Source organism: Strongylocentrotus purpuratus, unplaced genomic scaffold (assembly GCF_000002235.5).
Source record: "Strongylocentrotus purpuratus isolate Spur 01 unplaced genomic scaffold, Spur_5.0 spur5_scaffold_13, whole genome shotgun sequence".
NCBI lineage: Eukaryota > Metazoa > Echinodermata > Echinoidea > Camarodonta > Strongylocentrotidae > Strongylocentrotus > Strongylocentrotus purpuratus.
This window is the reverse complement of record NW_022145598.1, coordinates 23,010,997-23,029,237: the sequence shown is the minus strand read 5'-3', so window position 1 is coordinate 23,029,237 and position 18,241 is coordinate 23,010,997.

The following is an 18,241-nucleotide window of genomic DNA, read 5'->3' as shown; positions in this document are numbered from 1 at the left end:
CCTTTGTTATATACTTTTATGCACCTTGAGCACTTCTTTGGATTAATTTTTTTTAGATGGATTCTCTTTTATTTGCCCTGAAATGATATTTTGAAGAAACATCAAAAATTGCTCTCTGATCCCGCTTTTGAATGATGAACGTAGACTGCTGTGCACACGGCCTCATCTGTTGACCAGTTCAAGAAATTACTCAAGTCCAGTAGCGTACGCAGGATATTTTTCGAGGGGGGGGGGGGGGTAACATTTCGCAACGACTCAGCCAGCCGGTGAATAAGCGGGGGGGGGGGGGGGTAAGAGCACATATTTTTTTCTTTTTTGTCCCGTAAAAAAATCGAGGGGGGGGGTTCCTCCCAAACACACACATTTAAAAAAAAATGATGAGGGTTAAACCACCAACGCGTCCTCCCCCCCCCCCCATGCATACGCGCCTGCTCAGTCACATGTATTCTGCTAGTAATTACTTTTTTTTACCAGCCTACATATACTTGACTGATCTCTAACTTTTGTTTTTAAGTGCCCCAAACATTGTGGAGCGTGTGTGCAGCGCTTTGTAACTGCAAGGAAAAGGCGCTATATATTTGGATTGGATTGGATTGGACCCATTCCAGCTGTTTAAAATGCATCGTCTAAAGCGCCGTTCATCCTCCTTACAAAAAAAATTGATTTAGTATATAACAACGATTGAAAATGATAAGTTTTTAACCATATCGTCAGGGGGTTCCCCTGATTTTCTGGACCCATTTAGAAATGGCCTCATAATATGTCTTTATCATCGATTTCGAGAGTACCTACTGATAGCTCAAACAATGGTTATCACGAGCACCATCTCTTGCTTTAAACATACCATTCAAAGGCAGACTAGCACTATAAGGGAGTTTACAGATAGCACATGGTACAAATGACCCCAAATATCCACAGATCTTTTACACATGGAGAAGTTTCACTTTGAGCATATTAGATTAATAACTGCCAAAGTCCTAGATTTGCTTCATGAATACCTTTTGTTTGCCCTCTTGAAAAGAAAACTTCCACCTGCGTATCATAGAATGTACCGTTGGTACATAAATGAATAATGTTACATAACTTTCATGAGCGCATGTCCAGTATTCATCTCTGTGGGTTTTACCTTTTTGGTACAAATGACCTTTATCTGCCCATGCGCAGATTGTATCTGTAAACTCCCTTATTCCTTACATCACTCTACACCCCCCCCCTTCTCTCTCTCTCTCTATCCCTCTCTCTCTCTCTCTCTCTCTCTCTTCCTTTCTCTCTCTCACACACACACGCCACCCTTCTCTTCTTTTCCTTGGTCTTACTTTGCCTCTTTTCTCTCCGCTCTTAATACCGGTATTCGTGCGAAAAGGTGCCCCTCCTAGTGATCGAACGCCCCTACTGCAATCTAAAAGGGTGCTTCCCTCTCTCGGTGTAATGCGCCTTTGCTCTTATACCCTGTCATACAAAACAGAATTTCCTGTCATATATTTCTAGGGTCAAATTTCCAAAGTTAGTTTTAAAAATGTTTCTTCTCTCTCTCTCTCTCTCTCTCTCTCTCTGTCTATCTCTTGCTTTAAATAATTCATCATCTTTCAGTATGAAGGGGTAAATTACCTTCATTCAAATAGATGTGCGATAGCTTGGGTGCGCATTTTTGCACGAGTGTACTGTCTAATCATTAGCAATGTATTCATTTTCAGAGAAGAAGAATGAAAATAGACGTGTGTCATATTTAATGGACTTTAATCTGGGCTCATACATTCATGCTTAATTGGTATGTTTCTCTAAAGATATATACTTAATTATTTTTGTCCTCTTACTATATTTCCTTGATTCTCTTTCTATAATTCGTTCATATTCTTATCTTTTAACAAAATCTTTCGTCAAGTCATTGCATTGACAGTGTCGTGGACATTTGGAACATTCGGTTCTCTCGGTCCGAAGTTATTGAATGTTCAACACCCTTTGAATTGTAAAAGCCACACATTTTGTTTGAAGTTTTGAATGCAAGGTATCCAGTTAGAACAATGTTTTTTCAGTTCCGAACGCACACGCGTTTCTGGCGAATTTCAAGGACTCACATGTATGTTACTTAATATCCAAAAACATACCCTTTTAGGAATTTCATTCTTGTAGTGACGAGGAAATACTACTCAACGAAATCGTTGGAGATCAAAATGGACTGATTGTTTAGGTTTATGATGTTTTGTTGTAATTATTGTTTTCTATCCGAAAATGCCAAGATACAAACGATAATTATACAACATTTAGTAAACAAATGATAAATGTATCGAAAATAATATCGCTAGTGATATTCGTTTGTCTCGCAATGTGGTCAATAAGGAAACTAAAAGTTCACGACGTTTCGTATGCATCTGCAATACTTCGTCTGGTGATAATAACTGATGTTTGTTGTTGTTTTTTGTTGTAATGGCAATCAGTCAAAACCTGACTATTATCACCAACGCCTTTCTTTTTAATATTAATTTCTTTCTTCTCTTTTTTTTTTTTAAATAAGAGTATCAAAAATATAATTTAAATATAGGCTTCTCTCTTTTTTTCTTATTCCTTTTTTTCCCCCTTAAAATAAAATGAAAGAGAAAATAGATGAAGAAAAAATAAAAAATAAATAAATAAAAATACGACAAAATGTAGATTTTTGTATCCTGTAGGTTACCGCGTAGTCCTGTCCGTTCTAAGACACCGTCCAGACATCGTCCTGTCTCTCGGGAGTAGACAGGGGGCTCCCTTTGGGATACATAAATAATCTGGAAACTTACTACTGTAAGCAAGGGTCTTTTATACTCTAACGGGAGGACCGGCGGAGCGGTCCATAATTCGATCGATAATTGGAACAATAACGCACAATGCCTATTGGTCGACGCACACGGTGATCGACCAATCACCAGGCCAGCATCAACCAGACTGTGACGGGGTCCAGTGCCTTTCCCAGGAACGGCATTGGTATACAGGGAGGGTAAAAGAAGCTATCAATATCCGTCTCAATCCTAATAATTTCAACAGAGACAACGGGATCGATATCCCCGAATTTCGGATGCGGACGATACGCCGCCATGACACTCGCCGTCCTGCCAGCCAACACCGGTCGATTCCATTCAGCAGACGGTCCGAGCCAGCGGCTCGTTGATTGGTCGAGTACCGTATGCGTCGGCCAATAGGCCTGGTGCATTAGCCGAACCAGCGGCCGAATCCAGCGGCCTGGTGATTGGTCGATCACCGTGTGCGTCGACCAATAGGCATTGTGCGTTATTGTTCCAATTATCGATCGAATTATGGACCGCTCCGCCGGTCCTCCCGTAGAGTATAAAAGACCCTTGCTTACAGTAGTTATTATCACCAGACGAAGTATTGCAGATGCATACGAAACGTCGTGAACTTTTAGTTTCCTTATTGACCACATTGCGAGACAAACGAATATCACTAGCGATATTATTTTCGATACTATATCCGCAATGAGTAATATATGTAGCATTAAATGATAAATGAGCTCCAAAATACAACAGTATGTTTAGTTGGACATTTTTTACTTCCAGTGATTTTTCTCAAGATTCAATTCAATTCAATTCAATTCAATTCATATCAATTTCATTTACAACAAAAAGATAAACAAAGTTATTACATGTATTATTACAAAAAGTATGAAACAAATCTATGTACATATTATTTTTTTCTTGGTAATTATACAAATACACTTTACAGATTGTACAGGGTATTCCGATACAAACATGTATATGAGTTGAAAAACATAGTAGTATGACTTATAAAGGAAATATGATGCATCAAGGAATTTGTAATTATTGAGCATGAATTGTTTAAAAGAAACAATCAATTTACAGTGAAAATGGAAGAAAAAGAAATACAATTGAAGGGAAAAGGAGAGAGAGAGAGAGAGAGAGAGATAAAGATAAGAGGGAAAGAGAAAAGCAGAATGGAGGGTATCGCAAAAATTACTTGCAGTTGAACTGCACGAAGGCACTAGTACAAGTCATTGGAATGACAAGGGGCTTGTTGTTTATGAATATTGCTATTAAGTTTTGATCTTTATCAGGTAATAATACGTTTAAATTGTTGTGTATTGATGTTGTTCGGTTGATAAACAGATGCGTTCGAGTTTTTGAAAATTCATGAAATAAAGTTTGACTTTTCAATTTGTCACTATTTTCTTTTCAATTAGATTACTGTTATTACTCATATTCCAATTAAATGGTTCTAAGGAGGTTCATTCATAAAAGGTTTGGTTTATTTTGGTTTGTTGTCACTTTCCACATATAAAATATAATATACACACAATTGACAACTTAATTATTCATACCCTTACCGAACTTTTCTAAGTTTGTAGGTTTGTAACAAAATTATTTGTCCCGATTCATGTTTCTTTACAATGTAGCAAATTAAAGTTAACATCTAAACGTATTAAATAAAGGCCTTAATTCAACCATTCCACCTCTCATTCTTGAGTTACGATAGCAAACAAATATCGGTTAGTTCTGAAATGTACATTATGAAGAAAGAAATGCTTATTATAATACCCCTCCCCTTCCCCCCCCCCCCCCCCCCCCCCCCCACCCCAAGAAAAAGTGGATTTCCTATTTCGAGCCATTAATACGAAGGCTTTGTCCTAGATGACAGGCATATATTCACATCATTAGAGAATTTTCGCGAGAGCTCTATTCAGATATTTAATTTGCATGCATTAGGATCGAGGTATCCATCTCCATCCAGCTCTTGTTCCCCATGCAGTATTGGCACATTTTCTTTCAAATTGGTCCGGGCATTCGGGAGAACATACCCAAAGGCATCAATGTCAGGGTCCCCAAAGTGTCCAATGCTCCTGTCATCACTGCTTGATGGAATGGACTCGTAGAATGTTGTATTAGGATTGGTTTCCGACTCGTTTTCACCTGGTTGTCCTACAGTCTCATACGGATTAGTGCTTGTCAGAGCTGGTGCCAAGGCGCCGCCTATATGTGACGTTACTGACACATTGCCCCCATTTCTAGGACTGCTATCTGTCATGTCCAGGTATGTGTGGATTATCTGAAAAGAATTTGAGTTTCACATAATCCATATCAATATGGTAATTTATATGACATGAGGGTAATATAAAAACTTTTTATGATACATAGGCATACCAACAAAAGTGTGACAGGATCATCATACCAGTAAAGACAATAAGAGTTTGTCATGGAGACGAAATGGAACAACTGAATTGTCCTAAGAAATAAAATCATCTTAAATTTATTATAAACTGAATGAACGAATAATCAAAGATACTTAAAATACCATACTGACCTCTTTTCATTGGCTCCCCGTTTTACAGCGTATAATCTACCAAATCCCTTTCGTGCACTAAATAACCTGGCTCTAGAGTAAATGTCATCCCTTGTAACACTCTGGTTTACGTTCTGTTATTTAGTATCATTAGGCTTAAGGAAATCCGGAGTAAAAGAGATTGGGGTGGAAGCGTTTCCATCAGCAGCTTTTTTTAAACAGCCAAGATCCTACAAATTTTCAAAGCCATACTTAAGACTGAACTTATGCTGGATAGTTACAATTAAATTTCCCTTCCTTAGAGTTCAACTCTTAGTTCATTGTCTTCATATATTTTATCGATTCACCTTGGAGCTTTTGAATTTAAACCGTCTTGCAAGCTGCTTGAACATCTTTAAAGATGGGTAATGCATTTTATGAATATTTTCCTTGTTGTTTTTACTATTAACGTTATTATTATTGTACGTGTTTTGGGAAAAAATATCCCCAAATGATGTATATTATTTTCATATTTTCAACAATTCCATGTTTCTCTGGCATTTCCAAATTTCCCTACCTTCTCTAAAACAAAATGTTTCTTTTTCTCTGGGTGCCATTTGCCTTTAGGACCCTTACTTACCTGGGAATCACTCTCAGAGTTTATTGATAAGCGCTTCCTAATCCGAGGGATAATCCAGCAAATCGTCACGCCAAGAAGAAGTAGAAATAAGACCACTATACATCCGATCAGTATTGGTAGTATGAAGTTGGTACGACTACCTGAGATTGATACAACAATTATAATTGAACGATAAAAGAACATTTGAATAGTGCCTAAAAAATATAGAACACAAGTAATCAAAAATAAGATGTGCTCTAAGCACGTGACACTGTATTAAACCAGTATAAACCGGTATAACCATTGCAACGGTTTTAAATACATGATATTGTTCGTATAATTGTATAAACATGAATGTGTACACTTTTGGTGTTAAATTGTAAACATGACTGATAAACGGATCGATGGAAAAGCCATTGACAGAGAGATTCTTTTTTATTTTTTATTTGACATCACTCTTGAACACGAGATGCAATGTCAAAAGACAAAGAAAGAGTATATAAACTTGTTTTCAGTTTCACAAAAAGCTACAAGACTGCTAAATATTTTACTTCGATTGAACAATATTTATGAAACAAGGAAGTGAAAGTGTAGTTGAAAACCTCACTGCTTTGAAGATTGAGTAATATGTATGGCTGATATCAGGGTTATGTTTAAAGGAAGTAGACCATAATTGTGAAGCCGAAGAGGGGAAACAATATTTTTTCGCAAACAGAACTCTCAGTATACCCATTCACATGAGAGCTAGAAAATGGATGCTTTAGAAAAAATAACGCATCGTGAAATATAGATAAGGATATTTTGGGGAATGTGCGGATGGGGTTAACAGTTTCTTTAAAAATGCAGGGTTCCTTTTAGTTTGAGGTCCAAATCTAAACCAAATCAGTGCAAACATTATTCAAAGGCATCTATAAGCAAAACACCGATTATAACGTGCAATAAAAAGTGAATGATAAAAGTGTATCATTAGTTGTTAACTTACGGAATTTCCGTAATACGATAACTACGCATTGATCATTGTGATAAAATATTTGATTAGGTGATAACCTTTAACTATACCTTACAAATATACATCATGAATATATTTATACACATACACATACACGCACACACACACACACACACACGCACACACACACACACACGCACACACACACACACACATAAGGGATTTACACGACACACTTTCTTCAAGCGGTAGCATTTATCGTCGCAGGGTTACCAAGTTGAATTATGGCACAATTAAGAATATTTATTAGAAAAAAAGTTTAATTCCTTCAAAGTTAAAGATGGATTTAAGGTCGCTGAAATTAAAAGATTGTTCCTATGCTGTAGCATTATGTTTATTTAAATTTGGGTTGAACTACCCATTTAACATTGTGATCTAATCAAATGCCCGATACATTTTCTCTTTAAAACGGGAAATGCAGCATTCTGCTACTTTCCGCTGATATAGCAATATCATATCCGAACATATTAAAACTGATAAAGATAAGATTCCTTCATTTCGTCGTTCTCACTTTCGAAAGTGGATTGCGCGGAGTGTTAATAAAATGTTAAGGCGTAGGCCTATATATCTCATAGTATTGGTGTGCATAAATTAATAATCAAACTAAATGTCAAATTAGCTTAATCATTTATAAATAATAAATAAATAAAAATAAAAAAAATGTCCCCACCCTTCATGGCTCCTAATAGTCTTATTGGACAACGCCCCCTTTCGTCAGAGTCCAGCAGCATAACATGTTAGCCTATGGACTTTTACCAAAAAACTCTTAAAAATCCTTCTTCTTTTTTTTAAACGAAAAGCTCTTTCATTGAAACCCTCGCGTCCCATTGACTTTTGAAAGTTCACCCACCGTAATTTGGTAAAAATAGGTCGCTAGCTCGCCATTGCCTATATAACACATGTGAAACAAGTCGAACTTTGGACGCGAATGTAAGGTTATAGGTCAAACACACGAATGATAACCATCGAAATCCAAGTAAGTAGAAGGATTTTCCGAGACCGCTGAATTGCACCGCCGTGCGCCATCTTGGATAGAACGAGCGTTGTGAAAGCGAACTGCGACTACGTGCTATGTGTATGCTCAACTTTCGTCTGCTAAATGCCATATTGTGCAGCTTTCAACTGCACCAATCGCCTTAAAAGAGGCTCTGGAATAATCTTTCATATAGTGATCACTTCATTAAAAACATGGCAAAAATAAACAGTTTTGCATGATAATCCGAACGCAGAAAGCCACAGACTAAAGCGTGTATATGTACATCGGTCCCATCTATTCATTTCCATGTTTGTGAACTGTTTTCGCTCGAGTTCAATGACATCGGCTATGAACTATCAAAAATATTGAATTCCACAGAGCTGCAAAGTATTATAAACCGATAATATCGAATACATGATATCCAGAGAATACTGTACTGTTTTGTTTTTGTTTTTTGTTTTTGTTTTTTTTTTGGGGGGGGGGAATCATTGGGGCATAAGCAGGTCACTTTCTTTGTTTGACTTGGTGAAACTTGGTTCAAGTTACTTTGAAGATTAACTTGAACTTATGAACATGTTGCATCGCGGCGCTGGTATTAATAGTGACACAATTTCCCGTGATTCGTCAGACTTTCAAGCATCATTGTAAGAAATTTACTGGAATTTACTCAAAATTTAAACCTTAAATTTGGACATTTAAATTGTTGTAAAACACAAGAAATTTTACTCATCAAAGTTGGTCATTGTGAAAGTACCTGTCAGTCATGGCAGTTAAAGAAGCTACCTGTATGAACCTTCCTACGTCCTCAGATGAATATGTGTAGATTATGTAGTGATTTCATATGGCCTAGTAAAGCACAGCACTTGAAATACAAATCAAGACAAAAAACACCAGGCAATATTTTGCGAAGCTCCCATTATTCTGGTACATGTATATCTTTAAAGACATATACATTTTGAAATATTTGAGGATTTCTGCTGTAAAAGGGTAAAAAATTGGTCAGTCTTATTTATGTGTATTTTTTTACATAATATTTCACCATTGATGAAATAAATATACTAATTCAAACAGACTATTTCATCTTCTCCTTCCCAATGAAATGACAGAATGTGCACTACAGGGATATAGTATACGATATTTATTACGATGTTTGCCCTATTGGTCTATTTTGTGTTTTATACATTTAGGCTTACCCAGAGAGAAAGGAATTGTGTGATTCTATTATTGACACTAGCCTGTCTTCTGTCTGACAGGTTTAGGTATAGTTTGAATCTGATTGCATAAATTAGATTTGAGATTAGAATTTGCGAAAGAGGCATCAAAGAAATTTTTAAAAAAAACTGGATTATTGTCAACGTGTTTCAGGGAAAGGGATTTTCTTTAAATTTTGTATTTTTAACTTGACTCTGATCACTTATGGTTCCCAAAGCTATTTACAAATGTTTCTTGATAATGGATAATGTTTCGGTGATGGCATAGTGCCACATACATGTGTGTACAAACAAATTGTTTCGTCAAATTAGATAAGGAAGTCACTCATTATGTTGTATGAAAATCTGTATACAGAGGTTTACGGTGTATGCAAACGATCCCTGTTTTGTTATAAAATATTGTCCAATGATGTTATTGTTCAATGTGCAGTGTCATCTATTCTACACTATTGAATTCAAACTGTAGTTGCAATGGTTGTATCCATGTTTACCAACTGAAAGAGCTTGAGCTAAATGAAAGTTGCAACTTTCATCTAGAGTAAAAATCTGTTTTAAAAGTTTTCACTGAAATCAGATGAATCCATACATTGCTTCATGAACATACCAAAGAGAGGGAAATACTGATTCATATGTATTATATCTTGTTGATGTCTAGTTTTTTAATGAAGTATGTTCAAGTTTTGAGTGCTAAAAGGGAGAAAATCTTGCCTTTTGTACATTGTAGTCAGTCAAATGCAAATGTACATGTGATTATTTCTCTGTGTGTTAAAATGAATAAGAAATGTGCCGGTATAAACATAATGTGCCATGATAATATTGCTTGCTTGAGGAACGTTTTTTCCACACCATTGAGGATTTTTTTTCTTCATATCCACCATTGCAATAGTTCATGGGTGTTTTGATATGTACTGTATACATTCATGTAATACATAGCGCAATGCCAAGGTTAAAAAAAACAACTTAATAAAGATGAAAGTATTCACAATTATGTGGAAAGACATGTGAATAGTTGCCACAATGTGTCATTACTTAACACTTCTTAGATAAATCTTTAATATGCCTATATGGGATGAAAATAATATCTGGCAGCTAAATGGTAGCCTCCAAAGGGAAAGAAAAGAAATAATATTAATATTCAGTGGGCCTACTTCTGCAGTGCCAAGAATCAAAGGGATAGAGAAAGAGAGAGGGGAGAGAGACAAAAAGAGAGAGGGGGAGAGTGAAAGAAAAAGGGGGAGAGAAAAAGAGAAGGGGATAGAGAGAAAGAGAGAAAGAAAGGGAGAGTGAAAGAAAAAGAGAGGGAGAGAGAGAAGGGGATAGAGAGAAAGAGAGAGGGAGTAGAGAAAGGGGTAGAGAGAACGAAGGGGAGAGGGGGAGTGTGAAAGAAAAAGAGAGGGAGGAAGAGAAGGGATAGAGAGAGGGGGAGTGGGAAGAGAAACACAAAGACTGAGAATTTACGAGTGTGTGTAAAGAGAAAGTGGGAGTGATTTATATAGATAGAGCCTATATAATTTGATATATTCTTTCTATCACAGAAAGAGACAAAACTAGCCTAATACCACAAATGATATTTAACAAATAGTCTAGCTCTTTTAGTCTTTATGCAAAAAAAACCCTAAAATTTCAACTCCCCTACTGTCCAAGCTGTCGCTCTTATTCTAATATTCAAGTCATCAAACATCTGTATGGGACTTGGAAAAGGGCATAAACAAAATATGTAAAGATATTTTTCACCAAAACTAACAATAAAACCCTGGTTTCTGGACGTCCCTTCCTCCAATTGCAATAGGAGCTTGTACACAATACGTATGCGCAGGCGATTTCTTGTACTACGCAAAATGGCGGCGGGCGCACTCGAGCGGTGCCATTGCGCTGCGTGAAACGTGAACGGACACAATCCTTCTACTTGGTTTGAGTTCGTTGATGATAACACGCATGAATTATCATAGATCACTTCTGATTGGTTCATTATGTCCATTTTAGCTAACTCCCCCACCGTAATTTTTCCAGTTAGTATAGGCAAGAATTTTTCCTAGGCAAGCATAAACATGAATATTCATGATCGCCATTAACTTTTCGATTTCGAGGGGTGCAATTGTGCACCACATCAATCTCCCCTACATTAAGTCAAGTATTTCATTGTATTATGTAGTTTGGTAGGTTTATTTTACTAACTGTTTAATTATCACATATCAATGATAGTTTAAAGATATGGAAAAGGTTCTTGTATTTTATATTTAGCAAAGCAATCTCACATACAAAATCATTATCAAGTGCCGTCTGATCCGCCGATTGCCGTCTGGTATGTACGTTTAAGGCATATTTATCTGTGGACTGTGATGTAGATCGACAGTTTACTCGTCATGGTAGATTTATGATTAGCCATCTGTCATTATTATGCTTTAATTGTTGACACACATACAATTACCACACACACACGAAGACTCTCACTTCCCCTCCACAACACACCATTTCCGCACACCCGGTTCACCCAATGGCATACACCATGCAAAATAGTGGAACATTCTAGTTTGGTAGTGCCGTCAAACTAGCTACGTCTGTGCTGGGAATGGTCCAGCGAGCGAAAATGAGACAACCGGAGCAATATGTGACGAAATGAGAATCTATTTACTGCTGCTCTGGGTCAGTTGTCTGACTGAATGTCATTGGGTAAGTTTGCCCTCCTCCCTCGGTAGAGGGTGTAGTCGAACTGAGTCCTGAACATCATGGTAAATAAACATGATATACGGGTTAATATACATAGGCTTATTAGCCAATATTTAAACTAATATTGAAAACTCGTTTGTTCACCAGTAGTTTTAAGATTAGTTTACTTGATATTTGATTCGAATTTCACTTTTGGTATATTGTCCAATTCTATCCCTTTCGTTATCCTCTATGCCTCAGTCACACCTTTGCGTATTTTGGTTGCGTGTAGCTGCGTGTTTATGGCAAGCCGTTTAAACATTTATTCCTATTTCTTGATATCAAGAAATGATTTTCTATTTTAAAGCAATGTTAGTTCTTGATATCAAAAATTCGATGTCTCAATATCAAGAATTCATTTCTTGATATATCAAAAAATAGGAATATATGTTTAGACGGCTTGCCATAAATACGCAAGCCGAATACGCAAAAGTGTTAAATGTTAAATACAATGTTAAAATTTTATCGGAAATATTATTATTTTTGTATCAATATTAGTTTGTAGTTGTTATTATTATTATTTTAAGTAGTAGTAGTAGTAATTGTTATTATAATCGTTATTAGTATTTTTATCATTATCATTATGATCATTATTATCATCATCACCATACATGGAAGGAAGACTTATATGAATTTCCGTAATATCTAGCTGATATGAGCCACATGAACTTTCTAAATGGCAATTATAGTTACCACTGCTTTATTCCGCAGACATTCTGAATACCGGTGATGTCGTTAGGGGTGCGTGACACGCCCCCCCCCCCCCCCCTTAATGAAATTATAGGGGGAGGACAAAATAATGAAGGAAGGAGAAATGAAAAGAAATGTGGACAGCCTGAAAAAACAATTAATAAAATCCCACACCTTCCTTTTCCTTGAGGGCTGTTTTTTTGTTGTTGCATTTTACCCCACTAATTCAAGTAAGTGGGCACCTTGGAAAAAAGGTCTCCATTCACACGGCTTTACCCAGGCTACGTCATTGACGATGAATACGTTATTTTGTAGCATTAGTCACTGGTTCTATTGGTGAGCGGTATTGGCATCGATATTTTTTTTGACACATTTCCATGAGTGAGAATGGCAGTTTTGGCGCCAAGACTCTTTTCCTTCTATTTTGACACTGTTTTACATACTATAAATAGATAAACCGAGTACAGACTCAGACAGTTGTAAGCAACTTAACACTACGTAGGCCTATATGATGTATGTATGATATCTGAGGCCATCAGGAAATACCGTTTTATTAAATACCCGGCTTACAACGCATGTACTACTGATATTCATTCTTCCTTCTTTATCATTCATCATTTTGTTGTCATACTTTTTACGATAACATCGCTAGTAATCCATGAAATATTTATATGCAACTGTTTCATTTTTCATCCATTTTACCATTATCGTTCAGAAATTATGACGTAATGAGAATTTATTTACCACTCTGCTCCAGTGGGCCAGTTGTCGCACTGGATGGCATTGGGCTAGTTCGCCCTCCGCCCTTGGTAGTCGCAGAAGAGGCTGTAGTCGAACTGCTTCCTGAACATCATGGTAAATATACATGATGCGATGGTAAATGCAGATGATTATAATCCTCATGGTGATTGACATACAAACCTTTCGCGAAACAAAATATTATTTAAATAAAAATGATAACTTGCCTGTACATTTTGGAAGACTTTGGTTCCACATAACGGCATGGGTGCTGTTAGCAATACTAACATCTTCTCTGCGACCGTACATCTGCACGCACTGGATAACGTCAGGTCCTTCGAGTGTGAACCCATCGGAGCAGTTAAAATATATCTTGCTGCCGTAGCGCAGAGAGCTGGTTTCATTGTATCTGAATCCATTTTGAGGGGTACCAGGGTCTTCACAAACACCTAGGTCAACTTGGAAACATAAATTAGAATGACACCGAATAATGTCATATTTCGTGATTTTTTAGCAATATAACATGTGCGAAAACTTGAAACAAACATCATGAATAAGCTCGATAACTTCAATTAGAGAAAATCGAAATTTCATTTGAAGCCATTCAGTGACAAGAAATTAAAAAATTACATTCAGAAATTTGTTTCTAATTAATACTATAGGTTTTTGCAGGCACCGTTGTCCAAAAATGAAGAAATTTATTGGAGATGGAATTATTTCCTTTAAATAATGGTTGTCATGTATTGTTAACATTAGTATCTTAAGGATCAGAACTAACTTTACAACGCCTCAAGATCAGCTTTAGCAGTATGTTTAGATTTTTTTAATTTTTTTTTTTTATAGCAAAGACAAAATCGCGAGACACATGAAATGATAGAACCCGCAACACCCTCCAGGCCCGTATGTCCCTCCGTAAGAGTCCCCCCCCCCCCCCCTCCAAATTAAAAAATATATATATTTTAAAAAATCTAGAATCACTCCTGCCTTTACCTTGGTAGATGCCGATTATATCTGAGCTCCCACATGATTCAAGGCGATCTCCATCACAAACAGCATTACATTCCCCATCCGGAGCGGTTCCATGTCTGGCAAGGTTTTCATCTTGTCTTCCGCAGAAACATTGGTCCCCGAATTCTACACCTGCGTAGAAGTATCCGTCTGCTTCGCATGCTTTGATGCACAGGTCAATCGTGAGAATATAGTCATATTCGCGGGGACCATCGGAAAGTACACGATCTCTACTTAGAAACAAAAAAGCATCACTGAAACATCCAAGATATCCTGGTTCTGAATTTAAGGGATTTTTTTTTTTTTTGGGGGGGGGGGGAAGAAAGAAGAGAGAGTTTATCAAAAATTTAAAAAAAATCGTGTGATCTTTCAGATTTATCTTGAATCGTACATTTAGCATTGAAGTCATTACCTTAGCACCGTTTTCTCTCATATGAACAACGTTACCAATTCCCTTTAAGTAAAAGGTCATACACCGAGGTTAGGACATACATGGTAATTGGTAACAGCAATATTATGGTCAGCAAGGACAATGGAAGTAAAAGATACCTTATTTATCTGAGTATAAGAACGACACATTACGAATTCACTTGTTCTAATATTTAGTTTCAAGGAATGTGATTATAATAAATTATAATATAATAAATAATGAACATCATGTACAGAAGCTTCAAGATTATGAATGGAGCTGGCTGCATTGCTTTGGTTAGTCTTCAACGAAGTGAGTATTTGAATACCATCTGCATAGATGTAATATTGAAAAGATTGGTGTTGAAGAGTACTTCTCAGACCAATTAAATAAAGTAAGAACAAGATGAGCCCTGTTAAACTTCACATGTCAGACGCGAAAATGAATGTGAAGTATAGAACTATTCAAGACATCAAGACAAACAACCATCATGTGAACATTCGTATTATATTCCGTCACTACAAATGTACAGTACTTACCAGTGCCAAGAATAATCATGTGCACAACAAATATTTTGAAAATCAGCACCAACCACAAAATAAGCATACATGCACATCAATAAGTGAACTAGGAATGATAAGCAAACATCGCAACAGTGTTACCTTTGCAAGTAACAGCTCCTGTCCATACATTAAAACATTCAGTGATGAACGTTTCACATTGCATGTTCGGCCCATCTGAAAAAAGAGTAATTACATTCCTTCAAATAAATATTTTTTTTCCATCTGTACTTTTATTGGGTAATATAGGATTCCAAGTATTGTTATTATCATTATTGTTATTACTATTATTATTATTATGGTTGTTATATATATTGCCAAAATATATAACCTCGGTAAGGATAGTCGATCTGATTTGGGATATAACAGTGATGATCCGGTGTAGCTTAAGAATAAATTTCAGTTTCGGTACGTCATGCGATCGCATTGAGGAAGAAACTGTGTAGAATCGAATGGAAAGGTTGATCATGCAGCACATAAGTATTCATGTATACTTTAAGGTTTTGGAATTATCAAACTGATGAGAAATTGGCCCAGTCTTGCTAAAAGTCACATGTGCTTTACAGAGAAATGTGTTTATAGGACCAGGCGCGGATCCAGGATTTCTTAGGGGGGCCCGAATTTGAAGTTATGCAAGCCAAAAATTGATACTTAATGGTGACCAGCAGTGGCGCAATGATCAAAAACGTTTGGGGGAGAGAAAAAAAATCCGCATCACCCCTCTCTTACTGATCATTTTTCAAAGTATATGGGGGAAGCTGAAGTATTTACGATCAGATAGAGCGTAGCGTAAATTGGCGCGGGGTCAAGGGGCAAGCCAGAAGCTCAGGGGTAGGGCATTTAATTACGGTCAGATGAGCATATTTTGATTATTATTATATTATTTATCATTGTTATTATCATTATCATCATCATTGTTGTTGTTGTTGTTGTTATGCGATCTATTTTTCAATTTGTCCTGCACAGGTTTAATATTACACTTACTGACTGAACAGTCTGTAAAGTATGTTGATGTATAATTACTGACTGACAGCGGCCACTCATCACCATCGTCGTCGAAATACAATCCCGTAAGATGTCGAGAAGTTCCTGGGAAGTTTAGCTGACTACAAACTATGCTTGCTAGGTTGAAGTTCCAATATTCATCACAAACGAGCCCCCATCCGATTTCTTGGTTGAAAACCTCAACGATTCCGGCATTGGGTCGATCTTTGGTGATCAATCTGTAATCTGCAAAGGTTATTGAGATCATTCTAGTTATAGAGGAGGTTGTTTGTCAAGTGTCGTAGTCGAGTGGTTAATGCAATCGACTTGAAATTCAAAGGTCGTGGTTCGATCCCCGATACGGCACTAATGTCCTTTGGCAAGGCATTAATCTTCTTTTGTCACACTCGACCCAGGTGGGGTAAATGGATATACCTAGCAGGAATTAATTCCTTGAAATGCTAAAGCGCTGAAATGGCAGCTTGGCTAAAGCCGGGGTAATAATAAATGCGCCTCGGAATTAAATTTCTAGACGGCGTTATATAAATGCCTATTAATAATATTATTATTATAAATGATTATTCGCTCTTTTTTATAATAAACATAATATTAATAATGATAATACTCCTACTAATAATAATGATATCTACATTTATATTGCGCACGTATCCATCTTAGGGGATGCTCAAACCATACTCAAACTAACAAACTAACAAACAAGTATTATTGCCCTGGCTTTAGCTCAGCCGCCCTAAGGCGCTGAAATCATTCAAGGCATATATTACTACCAGGTACCTATTTACCTCACCTGGGTGGAGATTGGCAAATATAGATTAATATATTGCCAAAGGTCATTTGTGCCGTAGGGGTACTCGAACCACAAACCATCTGACCCACAATCCAATGAACTGTCCACTAGACCATGATGCCTCTACATTCATATAACATATCGTTCCTGTTTTCACAAAGTGACGGTAGTGAGGAAAATCCGCACGCAAATTGTATGCGATTTTCATTCACTACCGTCACTTCGTGAAAATAGGGACGATATATTCAATGGAATTGTGTATTCCAACTATCTACAGTATTACGAGAGGTCCCGGGTTCGATACTTGCTTCGTTCTTACGTCCTTAGTGTGTTTTGCCCACATTCCCTCTCGACCCAGGTGTATCAAATGGGTACCTGGTAATGATGGGTATTAATGATTTCAAAGCCCTCACTCAGGGAGAACAGTATTGATACTGATGAGGTCATCACTGGGTAGTAATAATTGAATTAGCCATTAACAAGATCGTATTTGGTACGAGGTGGCATCCGTTGTTCAACTACATTCCTGATATTCCTGATACATTCCTAATATTCACTCATGTCTGTGATTTCTAAGAATTCATCAATGTAAACAATATCCTTAAAAGGAGATTAAAAAGATGGTTACAATATCCAACATCAAACATTTATTTTCAATTGTTCTTGTAACAAGGACAAACATAAAAATATGCTACCGATGATAATAATAATAATGTTATGCCAAATCGAAAAGCCCCCTCCCCCCCCCCCCCATTCCGAAACTTTGAAAGAGTGCATAAAAAAAAAACATTATGATGAGTAAGAGATGAAACATATTTTTAGATTCTGAAGCGATAATGCAACGTTTACACTATTTAAAAGATACCGGGAAATCTTCTCGCTCGGGCACTATGCTCCATCGCATGACAATCATAACTGTGACCTTCAGTAACATGTATTGTGTCCCCCCCCCCCCCCCCCCCCCACGGCCATAACGAGAAATCGCCGCCCCTGAAATTCAACAAAATGATATTTCAGTACCGGATATGCCTGGCTACATGTAGGCATTTGTCGCCTCAAGTAAATGACTGATGAAACACAACTTCTAAACAGCTATTGAACATTGAATGTCATGGATATCTTACTTAAGCACGCTTATAGGAGTACGGCAAATTTGTAGAATTTATAGAATTGTATAGACTCTTTGACCCCATCTCGGGGTATGAGAGTACAAACAAACATAAAAGTATGAATAGCAATGCATGACTTATGAATACAA